The sequence below is a fragment of the Mytilus galloprovincialis genome, chromosome 14, assembly GCF_965363235.1.
Source record: "Mytilus galloprovincialis chromosome 14, xbMytGall1.hap1.1, whole genome shotgun sequence".
NCBI lineage: Eukaryota > Metazoa > Mollusca > Bivalvia > Mytilida > Mytilidae > Mytilus > Mytilus galloprovincialis.
In genome coordinates this window covers 25,190,809-25,211,335 of record NC_134851.1, presented here as the reverse complement: position 1 = coordinate 25,211,335, position 20,527 = coordinate 25,190,809, and the positions used below count along the sequence as shown (strand labels likewise).

General features: G+C 30.8%; 1 protein-coding gene across 1 annotated transcript in view; it reads right to left on the bottom strand.

The window, feature by feature from the left end:
- Positions 1 to 10,051, bottom strand: part of LOC143059784 (methyltransferase-like protein 27) — a 28,445-nt gene extending 18,394 nt beyond the window's left edge. Inside the window, exon 1 of the mRNA XM_076233347.1 lies at positions 9,936 to 10,051. The gene's annotated coding sequence lies outside the window, so the exon portion shown is untranslated. The remainder of the gene's footprint in view (positions 1 to 9,935) is intronic.
- Positions 10,052 to 20,527: the final 10,476 nt, after the last annotated feature.

Here is a 20,527-nt window from a genome sequence, read left to right as displayed (position 1 = left end):
GACCTTTCGTATGATTATTGTATATCTTGTGATTACAAATAACATTAACGGTACCAATTTTTCTGCACCAGATGCGCATTTCGACAATACATGTCTCTTCGTGGCCACAATATGTAAAATCCAAAGCTTATAAAAAAGACGAAGAGCTATAATCCAAAAGTTCCAAAAAGTATAGCCAAATCCGTGAAATGAATCAGAGCTTTGCATGAGGGAGATACATTCCTTAATTTATAATAATTTATAACATTTTGTAACAGTAAATTTAATAACACAAAACATCCGTATTTTCATGCCAGTACTGAAGTACTGGCTACTGGGCTGGTGATAACCTCGGGGACTACAGTCCACAAGCAGAGGCATCGACCCAGTGGTAGTAATAACATTAACGGGACCAATTTTTCACAAAGTGATTATATAACAGTGTTCATCATTACTTGTATTTCTATTGATTGAGTATGATTGGATAGTTTACTTTTGTTAAATTACTGTTTTAAGAGGATAAAAAATAGGAAGTAAATATTATAGTCTCCCCTTAATAATTTATTTGTTTGCTTCCCTATAGAAATGACAATTTTTTTGTGATCATGTTGTGCAAAAGGTATATGTAAATGTTTGAACATTTAAGAGAACGAGTGACTTCCGGTTCCAAAATGGAAGTAAAAACTTGAAAATGTAATTTTTTTATAACTTCCTTCAACTTAACAAGTGATATCACTTTCTTTGTTAAGTTTAAATGCCTAGTTTGGTAGAAAGACAGATTTTCTTATAATCATTTGACAGTTGTCAATACAAAACCCGTTTAAGGAATGCCAGAACGGAATCATTCACAGTTACCAACACAGCTTGAATTTTTGCCTCCGCATTTCAAACGTTCCTGATACGAGGATGCAATGGCAGACAAAGATGTCCATTTTAGTTTCCAACTGCCATTGATTTGTCTTCTATCCAATCCTTGTGTTCATGACTCGGTACCTGTCAAATACACGAATCAGGCTCTTCCTTGATATGCCTCTCTTTTGATGTGCTCTGGAAAAGAACATCTTGTAGGCAGAATTGCACCATGATATTGCTTGCTAATATGTTCCCCTATGATAGGCTTTTACAAGTTAGCAATTTTATTTTTGCACGTGGAAAGATAGATAACCATAGTTCTAAAGTATATTGAATTGGATTTAACTATTGGTGACGACCTGAATCTAAAGTCTAACGTTAATTTTTTCTCTATTTGATCAAAATTCTCCTCAACTTTGAGACATTTGACAGTTGTGGCATCTAATTATCTCTGTCATGAGTTAACGTACATGAAATTATAACAAAAAATCAGAGATCTTACTATTTTTCACCTTTTTTAAGTCAAACTAGTTCTATTTTCATATGATAACAGTTTGTATATTTAGTGAATGCAAAGTGAAAATATAATTGTAAAACGAAGTAGCATTTTTTGTTACCGTTGCAACCAATTTATTTTATTTAAAAAAGAACGTAATAAGTGAGCTTTCATATTTTCATAGACATAAAAACTTATCTATAAACTTTATCAAAACTGAATAAGTTTGTTGATATGGATAATACGCTGAACCGGTCAGAAAATTAAAACGAAAAAAGAAAAACCTCAGACGAGATTTATTATAGTATCAATATTATTGTAATACGATAATTATTTGATAAAAACTTTGATAAGACGGAAACCACTGAAAAAGCATAATTTAGTTTGCATGCCAATAAATAAAGAAGTTATGGCATAATAAGTCGACATCTGTGAATGTGTTACATGCTTCTTTGGTTCTCTTGTTAGATTTCTCTTTGGGAATAATACCACATCTTCTCATTGTACAGATTTTAGAAATAACAAGCTTTATATTAACTCTTGACATCAAGGTAACAAAATACATATTATTTTTTAATAACACTTACAATGTATATCAACAATTACTTGAAACGATTTTGGAGCATATTTAGGAACGATGATGACGATTTGGAGAACAAATCAACAATTGTATTACTTACACAAAACAACTGAATTTAATGTATTCATTTGTATATTATTGTAAATTATGTCGGTATTCAGAAATACAAATTTGCGAGCAAATCTATGACTTACCAATTGTCATCGCCCATCAACAGAACAAAAACAAAATCAGAGTAAAGGACAAGCTCAATTGTTGCAAATAACGTCAACGATTTTGAATTCATAAGTATATCTATTTTTATTGATATTTTTAATTAACAATTTCACTTACAGTTACAGTTTACTTAAAGTAAAAGTTCCTGGCTGGTACGTCCAATAAAGAAACGAAACATACATACAAGGCATGCATTATTATGTGCAACACTTGAAGGGTAAGATTTGAAATTAAATCCGTTTGGTATGTTTTGTTGACAAAATTATTAGATACATTGTAGTCAATTGCGATAATTTTCATTTAGCCAAAAAAAATGTCACAGGCAAATTACTCGCTCTTCGAAAAGACATTTTCGTCTTCTCGTTTTTTTAAGTCATCTTTTAAAATACATTGTTTATATTTGAAATTAGAGGTTCAATCATAAGATCTCCCTTTCAAACTGTAACATGGACTATTAATCAAAATAATTAAGGAAGAGATAATTTATACAATAAGAAACGCATTTTGAAATACAAATTTGTTCCACACTTTTTTATGAGCAAATATGAATTATAATCACTTTAAATACATATAATTTATGATGCAATGGTAGGCAAAGACACACAAAAAATATTTACAAGCTAATGAATGTTAGGATGTACTTTACAAGTAACGAAGGTTATAGTCTCATTTTTTTTAAACTAACATGATTATATAGCTGTACTTTAAGATATATCAACAAGAATACATATAGATAAGTTGTACTTTAATATCTATTTACACACACATATATATCTGTTGTACTTGAAGATCTATAAAACAAGAATATATATACTGAGCCAAAAAAAGTTTAGCAACAAAAATGTGAAACTTTATTTTATTACAAAATCATAGCAACATATAATTTTAATAATAACAAAATGGAATTATGTCATTTCAGAAGCAACATGAATGTTTATCACTCACATTCATGAGGATTTTCTTTCTATGGAGCGCTGGAGGGTGCAAATGCGGAAATGAATATAGTGTTATTCAAAATCACACTCATTCCGGCATTAATAATTTCAAGAGCTTTCTGACGGTCTTTTTCGGGCAGGCCTGGTTGACGTCCCATGCATTTTTTCAAAGGTGTATGTGTTTTTCTTACCAATGGTGTGTGTATCTGAACGTTAGTGAAAAAGAAATTTTTAATATCGTTTTAAAAGTACAGATACATGTACAGAAGGTAAAACATCAATTACACGTGCAAAGCTGAAATGGCGCGAAATCAATCACGAGGAAAAAAGTACGACTGTTTTTAATTACAGGTAAAACTAAGGATTATATAAATGATGTTTAAATAAAAAAAAATTCTAGAAATTACAAACAAAGTTTTTTAAAAAAGTGTTGCTAAACTTTTTGACTCAGTATATATAATTATACAGATAACTTGTACTTTAAAAAGATAAAATTTGTGCGTATTAATATTCATTCTCTATAAACACTTAAACTTTTCCGGCACACATAGTCACCGATCTTTCTAAAAAGTAGCTGATATGTAGATCATATAAGCCTAGTGAGAAAAATGATGCCAAACGATATATTTTTGGTTGGTGACAGTGGTAACAGCGGAGAAAGTTGGGATTTTTGAGAAAATTGGTGTAGTGTTGCGAAATTTTGCGGCTACATTTATTTTAAACAAACACAAAAAAAGCATTCTACCTATAAATGTGTGAAATTAATTTTTTTTTAAATTACCATTGTGTAATATTCCTCACAATACGAATTAACTCCCCTTGATGGGTTACGCTAATATCTGAACCGAAAGAACAATGCTTATAGCGTTTTTATTTCTTAAAGGATTTATATCAAGTGTACTATGTTATAGGTTACCGGTTATAATTTTCATCACAAATATAAAGTTACACACAAAAGGTGTGAAGTCGGCCATAAAATCCATAAAAGTTGAAAAATCCAATACAGTTTTGTCTTTTTCATATTTTCATATAAAATAATAATTTCCATATACTACTTAAGGCATGACCGAGCCTTATCTTGATTGTTTTTATGTGAATTTATAAAAAAACAAATCAACATTTCGCAGACTACTTGATGTCTGCCCGAGCCTCTGCAAGCACGATATCTTGGTAGTTTAATATATTTTCATAAAATTTAAGTACATATTCGCGGACTTAACTTGATATATTCAAGAGCCTTGTTTTAGTATTGAATGTTCCTGAAAGTCGATATATTTATCGTTTGCTAATATGTTTGAAAAGCATTTTATATTTTCTTATTTGATTAAATTAATGGTTCAATGATCTAAGTGTTTCTATAAATTTGATGCAAAGCCTATTACATATACATAGGTTTAAAGTCAGTTTTCCTGCTCTATAGAACGGTCAGAATGTATACGTAGGACAGAAAGTCACAGACAAAAAGTTACATGTATGATATTTTATAAACATTGAGTCTTGTTTCAAAGTAAATTTGTTAAAGAAAGACAATTTTGAGAAAGATCTTTCTGTAATTGGCTTTCAGTGAAAATAGAATAACATGTACCTGTATATAATTCATTGAAAGTTTCCCTTTGTAAAGAGTTATCACATTGTCAATATTTTTATAATTTGCTGCTAAAAATTCAATAACTTAATAAGATATTGTTATTTTCTCAAATTTCAATTATCCAATGCCTATAACTAACGTTAAGATAGGGCTACCATTGGCGGATCAAGGGGGCACTAAGCGCCGTTCCCCTCCTTTCCTATGAAACATTTCTTTAATAAAAGATGGAATTACTGACGCATGAGTGTAGCGGGCAATCTCTTATGGTAGTCAGTTGGAACCCTTATGGAATAATTGTCTAGATGGTATATTCTCCCCCTGCTGCTCGTTGTAAGACCCGTTGCCACCTGCTGGCCGATTTTCCGCGGCTCCTCGTAGGGACACAAAACTGTTTGGAAAATCTCGAAAATACCTCCTATATCAAAACGGCAATCAAGAAATGTGCCAGTTGGATAGCAGGGGCCATCAGGACGACGGCCAATCGTACACATTCTTGCTGGTTTGGCCCTTTGTTTGCTAAAGAACCATTGTATTAATTATTTTAGGGGCTCCCTAGTTGACCTATTTTTAAAGTTTCTGTCCTTGTCCAAAGGATCCCTATTTTCAGTGATATTTCAAATTGTCACCTTCTACCCTAATGACAGGACCTTATTGAAATTGTCTTTATTTCACCTTCACCTGAAAAATGATCTTCATGTAAATACTCATCATCCAATAATACAATAGTAGTCAAAATGTATACCTATACATGCTTTGCCATTCCAACATTAATTTTAAAAATGAATAAGAAACATAAACAACTTATAATATAGGTATTTTTTCGCTTGTAGAAAGAAAGGTCAGATGGTAACTTATCTTTTTAAGAGGATCAACGTCTGACTCTTTTTTTTTTTTTTTTTTTATTGTGTTGAACTATATCAAATGATTACCTTTATAAACTTTTCAACAAAACCTACAATGTTCCTATAAAACTGATTGATTGTGTTCTCTTCAGAAATATGCCTGAAATGTTTGACACTGGACATAAAGCAAACCACAACTAAAAATCATTTATTTTATACAAAATATTAATATTGATTATTTGCATTTGTTATAATTCATAACTTCCGTGCCCAACACAAACAGTTTTAAGCTTGGCCTTTCTTGAACTGTCAATTTTCTGATTGTATCTTCTCAATATTATGTATAAATGGGAGCTAGTAACTATTTTCCAAACTGTCAACACAAAGTGTCACTATGATCTTCAATGTTCGCTACAGCATTTGGATAATAGTTACTGGACTGATTTGTAATAACCATAATTCTTTAACACTGCATTAAATTGAAAGCTTGCAGAAGAGAGCTATTGTATGAGTGATCTAGTCTCTTTTAAAACATTTTCCAAGTTTATACATATAATTTGTTGCTTCTATGGCAACACTATTACTAACAATGCCTGGAATATTATTAACATTTCTCAAATACAAGAAAACCAGCATTATTTAAGAAAAATGTATACCTTCATTGGTATATGAATCGAAGTTTATTAAAACTAATTTGCAAAAATTAATTATTTTTGCAAATGGATTGCTTATTTCCATGACAACACATCCAATGCCAAATATTGCTCCATTAAATATACAATTCTTCTAAAGTTTTTCTTGTATATGTTTGACAATCATAAAAACAAACTTAGAGTTCTTCATAATCATCAAGATAAGAGAAATTGTGTTTGTTTCCTTCAAGTAGTAACACCATAATCGCTTTAATATACTAACAAAATTATGTAAATATACACAAGTGTGTATAAAGTGAAACGTAATCAGTGTTTCCTACTTTTGTGGTCATTTAAGAAACTTTTTTTCAAATTTGTTTTAAACGTGTGTATAATCATGACAATGTTTCAATAGCAACACAATTAAAACTATGATACCGTTAGATATGATTGTGTTTAAATTTTGATGATTACGATAATTTCTACATTCTGAATATTGATTTATTTTTTTATGACTTTAAAAACATTTTTCTGAAAAATGAAAACAAAGCAATTTGCATCTATGGTAACAAAATAATGATATTTAATTCCGCATTAATTTTTCGCATCATTGATAAGGTTAGACTGTGGTATTTATGAATTATTGGTTGACTTTAACTCAGATGTCCGCAAACAATAATGGTGAGCATTCAACAATGACATCAACAGGATATGTTTTACCTTATGCAAACCACATAAAAAGGGGTTATATGTGATTATGATTTAAAATCGATATGAAAATATTTGTTATTAAAATCGATTAATAAAATGCACATATTTGATAAAATCATTAACAATTATTCTTTCTATTTATTTTTTATAACGAAACATTATGTTGAAAAAAGCCTTTTTCTGCTAAAAATCATAGATATTCAAAAGAGGTAAAACTGGTCAATGGCTATGACAACCGATTTGCTTAGCACCAAATATTTGCCATTTTTAGTTTGTTTCAACAAGACTAGTAAGCGTTTGAAGTTTCAAGAAAATCTATGACCACGCGTGCCACACACTCTATGTAAAAGGTTAAATAGTTACAGAGGACAACTTTCACGTAATGTACGTATGTCGTATTTTGCTCTTGTGAAAGGTTATATAACAGCAATAACGTACTCTGATGATAGTTCTAACCAGAAAGTCCCTATATCAAGTTGTTAGGGGGATTAACTAAGTCTAGCATAAAAACATACGTCCTTGACAAATTAAGAATAAAATCACATTAAACAGATGACTTATTAGCGGATTGTTATAAATCATTTAGTTTCATACTAAAGACTTTTTTACATTGATGGTATGACCTAATTGAGATGACCGTATGCATACACAATGGGATAATTTCTAAGTGTTTTATTCATTAACGCCACATATATATTAACACTCAGATGTACTGTAATATATTTCTACCTTTTCGTTTAAGGTTCAATTAAGGTGAACCTCTCCATACTTTAGGACACAAACGTCTCTTATCAAGAACTTAGTTACTGACCTCGCATCGGATTAAGGTATTATACAGTATGCGTCTTTGGTTTCGACCATAATTGTTGATCTCGTTTGCAATTGTGAAAAGTGTTTTGTCGAAATAGTTATTACATAGAAGACCTATATACCGAAGGTTTGAGATTCTTATGAGATGTTCAACATTCTTTAAAAGATGTTTTCTCAAAAAGTTAAATCACGTTCGATCATCTTGATTTTCCCAACAAATACACAAGTTAAAACTCACTTTCCAGAGGACTGCTTTATCCTCTTTTTTTAAGTTTTGTTTTGTAAACAACACGTATTCCATTTATTTAATTAGAAAATACACTGTTTATAATTTAGATTCGAGGTTACTTCTTTGTAACTTTAATATGAAATAATATTATTGAAGGCAGAGGTATTTTATACAATGTGTACGCAGTTTGTAATGCAAATTTGATTCTCTCTGTTTCAATAGCACAGTGGTAATATAATCAATTTAACAACAAAATAAATTAATATTTCATATGCAATGTTAGGCATAGATAGTCAGATCTTAAGGTTGAACTACAACTGTATCCTGCAAGTGGTGTTTAAAAAAACACGAACTATTTACTGTGAAGATGTACCTTAATAGTAAATCAAGTAATAGTGTCATTTTTGTTTGATCTAACATGACAAATTTAATCGTACTTTGAGATATATGAACAAGAAGATGTCTAGATAAGTTGTACTTTAAGATATATTTGCACAAAATATAGATCTGTTATGACTTATGACTTTAACGTGGCTGGTATGAATTAATTGAGATGACCGCATGCATATACAGTGGGATAATTTCTAAATGTTAGATTCATTGGAGTAATATAAATATTTACACTCAGATGAATTTTAGAATATTTCTACCTTTTCGTTTAAGGTTTAATTAAGGTGAATTTTAAGGACATAGACGTTTCTTATCAAGAACATATTTATTGACCTCGCATTTTATAAAGTGTTTCTGATATCAAGCATATTTGTTGACCTCGTTTCTAAACACTATTTTACATGAATTTCGTAGACTGTTCTGATATCAGTCAAAAAAATAAGTTTTACGGTCACATGGTACATCTAGTAACCCAATTACAGTCATAAAAGTCAGACATGTCAAAGTCGAATTGCTCCGGGAACATGTTTATAAAACCTGACAGTGATTCTTGTCTTAAAGCAGCATTAGAGTGCAATGTGTACTCGTGAATTTAAATTGATTTTTTAGGGTAGCCAAAAACACGCATATATAGCAATCTGACAACCATTTATTTTCATCAATGAGAAGCTTGATTTCTCGTAAATAACAGTAAGTTACTAAAACGTTCATTTGAGTATTATATAGTAGACTCCCTATATGTTCTTTGTCCCTATTCACTATGAAAACGAACAATTGAAACTGAGATTTTCTAGTTGAACTTTGTTGGACATACACGGAAAGGTGACCGGGTCACCTCAAATACCGATCGTAAAAATAAATGCATTATAAGACTTATATACCGTCACCAAGTGTGATCCCCGGTAAATATTTGCTAAAAATAGTATCCAAATGTACCGAAAACATTAAACATTTATTAGGGGCGTATAACTACGCACAACGTCAAATTATAAGGTAACGGACAACTCAGTTTGCTATGTATGCACGTTATTTATCATTGTAAAATTGCCAGATTTATAATGAAATGTAACTATATTTGCGTTTAAAGATGCAGAATAAATGAATGAAATATTTTCTTAAGAATTTTGTTTATCTTAGTTTATAAAAAGGTGGATGTTTTTTTTTTTTTTATTTTTATTTTATTTCTTCTCTCTCAATATTCATTATATAAATTTAGCATTGTTTAAGTTCCATGGTTTATGTTCAAATTATTATTAAATTTTTTTTATCTAAAAACATACATCGAAACGAATAAATCAATGCTAGAATTTGACCACGTTGGTGAGGATTGAATAAAATGTCCATGTTCTCGTACATGTAGCTGTTACAGTTGAAACTTTTTTAAAACCTGGTGTTAGTATAAGCTGACTCATAAAACGGATACACATCATTTTTTTAAATTTTTATTCATCTACCCTTTAACGAGTCGATATGATTGGACAAAATAATAGAAGTTTTCATCAATGGTTTACATTTTGTATATATTTAACTTCATTTTTTCAATCTCGCAAAAAAATACGTGAACAGTTTTGTTATATGGCTGATAATTATTTTCGAAATACTATCCAATTTACCATGTTTATTTCGATAAATGGACATATGACTCTGTGTTATTACTACTGTACATATATCTTACCTTTAAAAAGCACCTGTTCGGTAGACCAATGTGAAAAGAAAAATGGTTAATTGGTTTATCACCTTGTCTTATATAAAGGATACATTATCAAAACTGAATTCATCTGGTAATCGTACAACACGTGACAACTTCGTCGCGCTTTGAAATGTGAGAAGTTCAAGGATTTAGGATCAACAAACGCACTTGAAAATTTTCCCGTGAGTTATCCATTTAGAGATTGATATCAATTACCTAGTAAATAACAGTAAGAGTAGTAATTTATATGTTTCATAAGTTAAAAACAAAAATACATATATATGTACATTATAAGGTCATGTATGAGTTTTCAAGTATGAGCAAAAGACACTGCAGGGACAGTCAAACTATATATCGAAAAAAAAAACTGACAACTGCTTGACTTAGAAAGAAAAACACAAACAGAAAACAAATGCATATAGCCCACAAGCTACAACTAGAAAACTAAAGACTAAGTAACACTAACTCCAAAAACTGAGGGTAGATCTCAGATAATCTGGAAGGGGACGCAGATCATGTTTCACATTTTGTGACCGCCGTGTTGATCATGTAAGTACGAACACGGAATAGTCTAATATCGGTAGATCTCATTCGGGAAAAGGGAATAAAGTTGTAGTTTTCAAATGTACAACTATTTTTTTAATTCAAGGATATCATGATAGGAAAAACAAGCCCGCGAATATCGTATCAATTAGATTATGTGTACTCCGTATGCGGGCACTGCTTGGATGTTGCTACAAAGACATAGAAAATTGAAATCAACTATCATTGTCCGTTTTCTAGATGTAAGTCAAGATATGAGGCTGACTTAACTGTATCTGTAGTATCCCTTCTTGATTTCACATACGCCATTGCTGATAATGTTGACATAAATATTGAATTATTACTTTTTTGAAACAGATTATTTTCATATGATATGAATATTGCTATTTTTAAATCTGTTCAGAAATATATCAGTGATACTCACCGTTTTGTTTGAAACTTTGTTTTTTCATTTAGTTTTATCTTTTTTTATTTTTGTCTCCTTCACTTTAAAATTAATTCATTTTTTAATCTTTTCAGAAATATATCAGTGACCCTCAACGTTTTGCTTGAAACTTATTTATTTTTTGTTTGATTTACTTTTATTTTTTATTTTTTGTCTCTTCCACTTCAACATTAATTTTTTTCAAGCCACATTTATATATATTTTTTAATGACTTTTTGCGTGTTTCAAAGTTCTTGAATAAATTATGAGTAATTGTCTATATACTTTTTTGCATTCAGCAAGTAACACTGTAAACAAATATTTGCTCGTGTGTGCTCATAAGTAGCATGCATGTTCCACTATATTGCAATATTTTAAATACAGTTGTTATAATTGAATTATACCTTGTACATGTAATATGGAGAGAGCTGTTTTAAGCTGTGCCTGTTGCTCAATCCTTTTTATATCTTAATGAATAAGATATGTTTAAAATCTAAAAAAAATTTAAGGTATATAATACAGTAATGGAAGCTTCAGGTATTTGTCTTTGGTTGAAAGTACAAAGGAACACAGAATAGATCTATGATTATCTACAATTTCCTCTTTATTGTATGTCATGGGAGTAAATGTTGAGTTTCCAAATGAAATGATGTATAACAGAACCTCATGAATCGTACAGCTAGAAAAGAAACATATGGCCAAGGTTATAAATTAAGGTAAACATTGTTTCCACATGCGTGCCACTTAGACAAACCATTAATTTTCTCCTTTCAATTGTTGACATTGTTATTTCGAGACCTTTTACAGCTGACTATGCGATATGGGCTTTGTTCATTGTTGAAGGTCCTATGGTGACCTACAGTTGTTAATTTCTGAGTTATACTGGTCTCTCGTGGAGAGTTGTCTCATTGGCGATCACACCACATCTTCGTTTATTTTATTATAACTAATGTCTAAGATTTGCGTAGTTAGTTAAGATAACATTCATTCTACAGCGATCTGATGACAGTTAAAAGAAGTTCTTAGTCCTGAAACGTCTAAATTTGCACAGAATAGGATGACTAATGACCTTGAACAAATATTAACCGTATATGACCTTCTGTCAACTAGAAGTAGCAATTGTTTATTGTTTCACTTTTCAAGGGAACAAAATAACGTAAGTAAGTACGCACACAGTAACCAAGTGTTATATCGACACTGAAAATAAACTCTTCATAGATACCAGGACTAAATTTTGTATATACGCCAGCCGCGCGTTTGCGTCTACAAAAGACTCATCAGTGACGCTCGAATCCAAAAAAAGTTAAAAAGGCCAAATGAAGTACGAAGTTGAAGAGCGTTAAGGACCAAAATTCCTAAAAGTTATGCCAAACACAGCTAAGGTAATCTATGCCTGAGGTAGAAAAGCCTTAGTAAAATGATCATTTTTGTAAACTGGAAGTAGCTAATTATCACTTATTTGAAAAGATCAGTACATAGAAATCTTATTTTGTTGTATAGTGAAAGGTAAACTATTTTTGGAAACGGATGTGCACTGGTATAATCATTCTCATTTCGATTGAACATAGAAACCATATTTTTAAGGAATCTTATCTCTAATGATACCAATGGTGACACTATATAATCAGAAAAAGCCAACTTTGTCTCTTATATCATGTAAAGTCCTTAGAAACCATATAAATTGTGGAATCAGTATGAATATAACTATTGGGGACGATTCAAAAACTTTCAATTATTCGGTGAGCAATTTGTTTTTGATTCAGGCCTGTGATTCCGTTGGTTCTTCCGATTCAAATCAGATTTTTGTTTAAGAAAGGATAAGGCTTTGTGTAGAAGTAGTTTTTAATTTACAGCAATCTAATAGTTTGTACATATTAGGTAGTAAACTATAGTAGGCCACATATTGGTAATTCCACGGTTTACTGAATATGGAAATGTGATAGTGCTAGCAAGACATTAAGTGACCTAAATACACGTATCCTATGTTCTTTCAGTATGCCTATACCGTTGTACTGGTACTGACAGTCCGCCAACAATTATCAGCGAAGTTAGTTTTTATTTGGAATTTAGAAATAATCCGGGTATTCCATATTGCATTTAATTGATAAATTCACAGTGTTTATATTTCACAGCTCGTATGCCATGTCCGTGTCTGTTGTGACGTTTTTTTTATTTTAACGAACGCAATCTATGTATTACTGGTAAGTTATTAAACCAGGGATATCGTTACCATAAATTACTTAAAACCTTTACTTAATTTTTCAATAGATATCAAGATTTGGTTTTGAAGTTTGGTTGTACCTGTAGAAAATTTATTGCAAACGGGATAGCACTTCCTCGTTTTCATGGAAATGTTTTTAACCGTGCCCGGAAATTTAGAAACGATCTTTGTAAACTTATCGCTCCTTCAAATAAACTTATTCTAAAAGGTTGCAAATTCAACACTGTAATAAGATCCTTGAATATTTTTTTTATTGGTATAAATATTGATTTTGTTATCTTTAAATTATCCGGGTATTCCATATTGCATTTAATTGATAAATTCACAGTGTTTATATTTCACAGCTCGTATGCTATGTCCGTGTCTGTTGTGACGTTTTTTTATTTTAACGAACGCAATCTATGTATTACTGGTAAGTTATTAAACCAGGGATATCGTTACCATAAATTACTTAAAACCTTTACTTAATTTTTCAATAGATATCAAGATTTGGTTTTGAAGTTTGGTTGTACCTGTAGAAAATTTATTGCAAACAGGATAGCACTTCCTCGTTTTCATGGAAATGTTTTTAACCGTGCTCGGAAATTTAGAAACGATCTTTGTAAACTTATCGCTCCTTCAACTAAACTTATTCTAAAAGGTTGCAAATTCAACACTGTAATAAGATTCTTGAATATTTTTTTATTGGTATAAATATTGATTTTGTTATCTTTAAATTAAAAGCAAACTAAATATTACTAGTATGTTATATACATATATACATTCATGGATCTAAAATCTGTCGATACCTGTAACTTTGCATTAATTGCACAAGATCGTGTTTTTTCTCTGACTGTTTATGACGTTTTTACACTAGATTCTTTGGATGTTGCATGTGTACGGATTGATTGTTTATTCTTAGATGCATGATTTGTTTTTTGTATTCGTTGTTAGTGGCTTTGAACTAGCTGTCAGATAACAGCGAGTACTCTCAGATCTGTTCTTAGCGTCTTTTTTGTTGTCGGGATGTACAAGAACCCGGCCACGTCCACATGCATTTTTGTCTATCTGATGAGTTAAGCCTTTTTCAACTGATTTTTATAGTTCGTTCTTGTGTTGTACTATTATACCACTTTACCAGGCTAGGGGGGTGTTGGGATCCCGCTTACATCTTTAACCCAGCCATATTATTTATGTATGTGCCTGTCCCAAGTCATGAGCTTGTAATTCAGTGCTTGTCGTTTGTTTATGTGATACATATTTGTTTTTCGTTCAATTTTTTTAATATACTTAAGGCCGTTTGTTTTCTCGTTTGAATTGTTTTACAATTGTCATATCGGGGCTTTTTATAGCTGACTATGCGATATGGCCTCTGATCATTGTTGAAGGCCGTACTGTGACCTATAGTTGTTAATGACTGTGTCATTTTTGTCTCTTGTGGACAGTTGTCTCATTTGCAATCATACCACATCTTCTTTTTTATATTGCTGATGAGTTTATTTATAAAAATGCAAGGGCAAAAATTATCTTACGTTTTCATGGCCCATTTTCTTTTATTGTTACTTTTTACTAGTTTTGGCCTTTTGTGTCAAGCCTTACCATCAACTCACGTCTCGTTGTTTGTTGATGTATGTCAGTTCAACTATGCGTTTATTGCCTTGCACATAAACAGGCAATAGTTTCTCATTGGAATTGTTCTACATTTGTCAGTTTATTTATAACTTACTGCACAGTATTGGTTTTGTTCATTGTTGACGGCAACACGAGAATTCCTAATTGTGAAATTCTATGTCATTCGGTCTCTTGTTAAGTGTTGTATTGATGGCAGTCTAACGTCATCTTATCTTCACAAAAGTGTTAATTTTAATTGCATATAATGGCTCACTGATTCCAATTACAAAAAAGCAGATATGTCTGGTTTGAGAAACAGGAAAACATACCCTTCTACATGAATTTCATACTTAAAACTAAACATTTAATATATTAATAAATCAACAACAACGCATATATATGTTGTAATTTCTACTAAAAAAATCTGTCCTAGTTACTTTCTTCAAACAGAGGGTACAGTTGTCCAATCGTCAACACGATAAGGGTTCAAACAGGTGCATTTATATATATATATATTATATAAACCATACATATGTGGTATTACAGAGCAATAATGGTTGTTGTATAACGAATCTGAAATTGTTACTCAACTAGTTAAAGCAATAAAATTAAAAATTATATTCTTTTAAAAAAAGCATTTCCTATAGGCTTAAGCTTAAAAGGCAATTTTAGCCAAACCATTTAAATCCTATATTAAAAAAAAACACGAATATAATCTACAGTATTAACGTCAATGTGAGATTTGTCTTTAGTTCACGAAACTTTACAAAAGCAAACATATCTATCAATTCATGTTGTTCTCTCATGTATATATATCTTGATGTTCTTGATAATCGCATGAAAATACTGTTCACCATTCAAAACAAAAGATGACTTCTGTTTAAAATGTTTGCTGTGTTTTATGACGCGCTTGGTTCTGTTGATGACCTACAGAGCAATGCCTTCAAACTATCTCGGAACTGCTTTGACATTCCCACATATACCAATATATTTAGCAAAAAGGAAATAACAAGTACAAAATTTGCAAAATGTATCCCATCTTCTGTTGAAAACCAGTTTGGTACCGCAGGTAAAAACGAATCAAGAAAAATGCCAAATGTTGTCGGAAATTCTCCAAGGACAAATATAAGCATTACTAGGACCAGCATTACCGTTGTTTTCTTTTTGCTTCGCTGGTCAGATGACCTTCCAGAAACCATATTTCTTCTGTTTACAGTCAGTACACATGCAATCATAGAAAAAGTCACAACAAATGCTGGTATAAGATGAAGTGTAAATAGCCGAATTAACCATATTATGTCTGGAATGTCATCCATAATATCTTTGTTGATGATATGAGGGGCTTTGCAATACAAGACCGAGCTGTTGTCATCAGACCTTTTCATCTCACCTTCTATACTACGAACTAAAAGAGAAGGCATCTTCATGCTTGTGATCAATATAAACGATACAACTGAAAATACTACCGTGGTTTTCTGTCCGCATATACGTGGTCCTGAAAACGGGAAAAGGCAAATCACACATCTTTGAGAGGCAAGGTACGTTGTTGTAAGAATCGATGAAGAATGAAAAATAAAAGCTAAAGAACCGGCTATATGGTTAATATAGCAACCACTTACACTTAGAAGATGTCCTGCTACGTAAGTTGAAATGGTGTATATTGTGCTGAACAATATTGTAGATGTATCATAGAATGCAATGACAGAAAGAATAATTGAAACGGGTGATCTGTTTTTTGGCGACAACCAGGCTACTACTACAATAATGTTTGTGCTTAAAACTGCAACTAACAGCACAAGTTTTATGATAAGAACATAGAGTGGCTGTCCAATTAACGGATACATTTCTGCTTTTTCAAGCCTGAAAGTAAAACATAAGTAACTTTAGAACAACTTAAAATCTATAGAACTATTATTAACACTACTATGATATCTTTAATAATTGTTGCGTTTGTTGTTTGTTTTTTTTTTTTTTTTTGTTTTTTTTTGTTTTTTTTTTGTCCTATAAATTACAAACTTTGATTGCAGTTTAAGACATGTAACGCGAAACACAACACAGATAAATTATTTATTTTGGCAGTTAGAAGGCTGCATTTAATACGAAATTGTAGACCATTTGAACTTAAATTATTGAACAGTTTGGCCAAATATCTTTCTTATTAGCATTTATGTTTTTTTTTCAAAAAAACTGACTTCATTGTCAGATAATTAGCTTGGTAAGGAGAAACATAAATGTTATAAGAGTAATTGTTCTCTTATTAGTTTAAAATGTTGTACTTAATTATAATCTTGGTACCTTTGATAACTATTTACACCACTGGGTCGATGCCACTGCTGGTGGACGTTTAGTCCACGAGGGTATCACCAGCCCAGTAGTCAACACTTCGGGGTTGACATGAATATTAATAATGTGGTCTTTTTTTATAAATTTTCTGTTTACAAATCTCCAAATTTTTGGAAAAACTAAGGATTTTTTTATCCCAGGCATAGATTATCTTAGCCGTATTTGGCATAACTTTTTGGAATTTTGAATCTTCAATGCTCTTCAACTTTGTACTTGTTTGGCTTTATAAATATTTTGATATGAGCTTCACTGATGAGTCTTAAGAAGACGAAACGCGCGTCTGACATACTTAATTATAATCCTGGTACCTTTGATAACTATTGACAGCATATCGAGATTTTACAGATATAGTAGATAACTATATGTGTATACATTTTGATCATTTAGGAAAAAACCTGTATAGATGAAAAACGACTCATTTGTTGAATAGATAGGTGTTAAAAGTAATAATATTTGACCCAAAGTATTTCATGAAATTTGAAAATATAAACTCAGAATTTTATCACTGATTAGAAAATTATCAACATTTCGAGTACAGGTTATAGATATGGATTATTTGAAAATCATTAACATAATTTAGATTATGATAACATTGACAGATTTAAAAATAATAGTAGCTTTATCTGAACAACATTTGCATTTCGACACGGTATGTTTCACCGTTTTGTATTCGAGGAAATTTAAAAGACCTCATGATTTGTTTTAAAAACTTTGAAAATTGGTATCCCAGGAAAAATAATAAATCGACAGTTTGCTACACTACTAACCATTGATTTGATATTTTTTGCGGTTTGTCATCATTTACTCTACCAAAATTCATGAAATTTAAAAACCACTTACCTTAATACCTAAAAAAGCTTGGTGTTCAACCGTTTCAAATCAGTTGCTGAAGACTTTTATACCAATCTGGTCTGAGGTTGAAAGCATTGAAATGCAAATAAATACTATAGTGTTGATTGTAAATCTGTCGATGAAAAGCTGATTGTTCATAACGTTTTATGTTCAACAAAGGCATGAAATCAACAAATTTACAAAGTAAAATATCTTTGATATATTTTGATGGTAATATTTTTCTCTGTAATTAGTAAAAATTAGAATTACATTTTTTTTAATAACTCCACAATTTTTCTAATGAATGTACTTTTATAGGACATTGTTATAAATTATACTGAACACCAAAGTATACATTTTAGATCTTAAAGTATTGTCATGTTTATTTCTTTGTCCGTGATTACTGAGTGTAAAAATTCCTTCTTTTCTAATTTCACAATGATTATCGCAAAATCTGCATATTATCTTTATATAAATAGGTCATATCCAAAAAGAACTGTAACATTGATGGATCACATTACATTCTTTTATATTTAAGCAATTCGGATTTTTTTTTTTTTTTTTTTTTTTTTTTTTTTTCATTTTATTATTTGTGTACTCTGTAGATGAAAGTTAAGTATGCTTTCAGCTTAAATTTTGAAAAACCAAAACAAGCGGTATTATGTCAAAAAAAGAAAGGCAACGGTGCTTTTGAAGATATTAATTACCACCAATGAATAAAAGTACAATACAAATTTTGATTAAATAATTGATATTATTTATAACTTAACCTTCACGATACAATTGTTTTGAATTCTAATAAAATTTTAACAATATTAGAAGAAATAAACTAAAGTAAAATTCATTTGCCATCAAGTATGATATATTTAAATGATTAAATCACGAAGAGCAGACTTAATTTTAGCCATGGCGTTGGTAGTTTGTTTTAGATTTATGAGTTTGACTGTCCCTTTGGTACCTTTCGTCCCTCTTTTAAATTAACTACTTTATCAAGTTTGTGACATGAAAGACTTTGCATTTACTAATTCTTAAAGTTGTACATTGTTATAAGACAAGAATACGTGCTTCGGTATTGATATTATTTTATACAAACAAATGTTCAATTCTCGTTTAAGAAATCAAGGGACACTAATGATAAATAGTGCGTTATATCTCCGAAGAAATTTGATCTTAGACGAGTTTGGTAAAACCTGTTTTTATTTTTTTTATTCAAATCTTCAAATTTGCCGCCTTTTCAGTTACCTTCAAAAGTCGGGCACTTTGTGATTTTTTTATTGTATTTACCCAGTTTTGTTTGTTTAAATGAGAACTTTTTACTTTTTAACTTCATCAGAAATTATGTTTCTAACGAAAATACCATGTTACATGATCAAACCGACATAGTTTTTTGCATCTTTTAGGACTGTCTGAGAGACAACACATCATTATATAAAACACCTCTATCATGTACATTGTGAGTTTAACCAGCATGGATTATGTATATAAAACTGCGGAAAACAACAGCTCATTTTAGGTGGGGGGGAGTTGAAGTCAGCCACAGTTCTTGATTTTGGATGTTTTTTTTTTTTTTTTAATTAAACCCAAAACATCAGCCCAAAAGAAAAGCGAGGTCGCCAGCTATTTAAAAAAAAAAGATACAAAAAGACAACTATAGAATACCGGTGTTCAAATGTCATGCATCAATAGAAAGAAAACAAATCCAGGTTACAAACTAGAAATGAGGTAAACACATAACACTTTAAGAAAGAAAAGGGAATAACCGAAAACTGAACTGCAACAATAACAAACGTCAGTATACATAGAAACGAACTATTTGATAACAACTTCCATAAAAGTGACATGGCACAGGAAAATTAAGAAAAAGACATATGCTGCCGACATCTCGACAGGAACAAAGGTTAAGGGCAAAGCTGTTTTGTTTCTAAAAGATTATTGTTTAAATTTCATCCAGAGATACATTTCAAAATATTGATCGGAGAACAGAAAATTGTTGCTACGTCTTCGAATTCTCTCGTTTACTAGTCATATAATATATTGTGCTGTTGTTTAAGATCGACAAAGATTTTCAATTTAAGCGAGTTGCATAAATCAACATGTGAAAAGAAACCTTGCAGGGGGTTAAGTCATATTGTTCAACATTTTACTTCAAACAGCTCTCGGAATTTAAATGTGGTTTGCTGACGACTTACCAATATTTGGCGCTGTCAGATAAAATTAAGATAAAATCAATCGGGGTTATCATATACCAACGTATATGACCGTCTTTAAGGCAGTTATATAAACTACTTTGATATATTAATGACATTCGTTTCTGTATTGTATGTCGACAAACAAAACTCGGTCTACCAGCACCAGGTATAACTTCCACATAAATATAAAATGTTTTCCACGTTGAAAAAAACCAATACAGAGGATCGATGATAGATTCTTATATAGATATAAGAAGAGTTTGTATGAGAGACAACTCTCCATCAAATTCACAATTTGTGTCATAATAGGTCAAAGTCTCCAATACCATACCCATCTCATCAACCCCAGTTTATTGTTGGATTCTTGTTTCTTAGTCTTTATTTTCTATGTTGTGTTTTGTACATTATAGTTTGTCTGTATGTATTTTATTGTTTA